Source organism: Felis catus, chromosome B4, assembly GCF_018350175.1.
Source record: "Felis catus isolate Fca126 chromosome B4, F.catus_Fca126_mat1.0, whole genome shotgun sequence".
In the NCBI taxonomy this organism is placed as follows: Eukaryota; Metazoa; Chordata; class Mammalia; order Carnivora; family Felidae; genus Felis; species Felis catus.
In genome coordinates, this window is record NC_058374.1 from 85,291,290 (window position 1) to 85,293,661 (window position 2,372).

The following is a 2,372-nucleotide window of genomic DNA, read 5'->3' on the forward strand; positions in this document are numbered from 1 at the left end:
GTGCAGGATGGCAATAAAGAATAATAAAAGGCATAGACATTTCTGAGAAAGAAATAAAATCTTTCTTTTTCACAATGTGGAAGGTTTGTCTTGTCTTATAGTGTTATTCACTTCATTCTTTTCCAGAAGAGTTCATTTTTCCAATTTGCCTCTTCAGATCCTACATATTTTCAAGTACTTTTTTATAGCCAGTGCTCAGATCTCACACCTGTTTTGGAATTAGGCCTTGCCATTCTGGATATGATTTTGTCTGAGATCTTCTGGCTACCCCATCTCTTCAGGCACACCCGATTTCCATCACGCCTGTGGAGTGAGGTCCAATTATGTCTGCTAGAATTTGGTGTTAATTTCTTTCCTTATATGCATTTGAAGGACTGTGACACCCTCTGTGTCCAGGTGATGTCAGAGAAGGCAGTTTTGTGTGGTTTCATTTGCCCTGTTTGTTGATTAGTGTGCCTTTTGGAGGAAGTATTGAGAGATTTTAATCTAGGAAGCTGGCTCTTTTCCGGAGCAACCCAGAAGTGCATCCCATCAATTTAGCAAGTAATTTTCTATTACTTACATTTGTGTAATAGTTATCTCATTAAGATACCCATATATGAAATTGCTGGGAAAGGTAAAATCTATAAAGACAAAGTAGATTTGTGGTTGCCAAGAGCTACGGGGATAGAGAGATGGGAGTTACTGCTGATGGATATAGAGGTTTTTTTTTTTTTTTTTAATAGACTTTATTTTTTAAAGCAGTGTCTGCTTCACAGCAAAATTGAGTGGCAGGTACAGAGTTTTTTCCATCTACTCCTCCCCATGCATATAGCCTCCCACATTATTAACAGCCTGCACCAGAGTTGTTCATTTATTACAATTGATGAACTTATATTGACACATTATTATCACCCAAAGTCCATAGTTTGCATGAGGGTTCACTCTCAGTGTTCTGCATTCTATGGGTTTGACAAATGTGTAATGACATGTACCCACCATTATAGCATCATACAGAATAGCTTTCACTGCCATAAAAATCCTCTATGCTCTGCTTATTTTTTGGGGGGGATAAGAAAGATGTTGAAAATTAGATTGTGCTAATGGTTAGACATCTGTGAATATAGTAAACATTGAATTAGTAAACCCTGATGGCTGAACTGTATATATTATATACATTAATAAAGCTCTTAAAATATTTTGTGGAGTTTCATTGTTTGGATATTTTCATTGTTCAGATTTCTGGGTAAATATACACTCATGAAGTAATGAATTCTGTAAATTATTAATATTAGATTATTTCTAACTTTTCCCTTCTCCACCTAGAAAATGGATCCTTGCTTTGCTTCCAATTTTGTTCCCTTCACCTCCTCCTCTGAGGGTTAAGTTGCAAGAAAAATTCTTCCTCTTTTATCCCTCATGCACATTTTAAAAAGGGAAAGAAATACCACAAAAATAAAGCATGCATATACTAAGGCTTCAGTGGGAATTTTTCAGATAATTTGAAGAAAGGCACTTATGTCATTAAAGAGGATGGATGGAAAGGGGCTATTACTAAGCATTGCTGTGATCTAAATATGATTTTCATATTGAGAAATGCAGGTACACATTTGCTTATTTTCAAGTTGCATTTTGGTTGTTAAACTGTTTTCTTAATGATTACTGGGCCATTTGGATCATGGCTTCAATATATGTATAATTTGGGGTGGGGCATATAGTTCGGCCCTTAGCTGAATCCCAGGGAAAATAAAGCCCTTAGACTTGAATCATTTGTTCCTTTTTACCATTTTTATCGGACAGTTGGAACTGGGTTGTGAAGGTGGAGCCAGGAGGTTATCAGAATATCATCAGAACAGAAGAGACAGGGTAGAGGCAGCGCTAATGTCTGAGTGAAAACTATAGGAGCATTTGCTTGTCTGGACTGGATGTACCAGCCAGAGAATTCTACTCACACGGTGTTTGTGAGTCACGCTAAAGTGAGAAATTAAAAAAAAAAAAATTAAAGCACCCTCTGCAAGTAGCAAACTGAGAATATTTATTCCAAAATCTGTTGACATACACACTTTTTAGATGCCTACAGGTGGTTAATGCTAGGCATGAATGAGCTAGATGTAAATAGCATGATCTCAAACAATTATCTTAACTGCATTAAGCCTCAGGGGGGTTTATTTGTAAACTAGGGATTATACTAGAAATGTCATGCAGATATTGTGAGGTTTAAATGGGATAATATATCAAAACTACCTGGCACATAATAATTACTTAATAAATGCTAACTGCATTTGGTTCCTCCTCCTTTCCTCTTTATGCAGAATTTTCACTAATCTCAAAAGAATCCATACATTTACATGTAAATCTTCTTTGGTTGAAAACCATAGGGAAACATAATTACA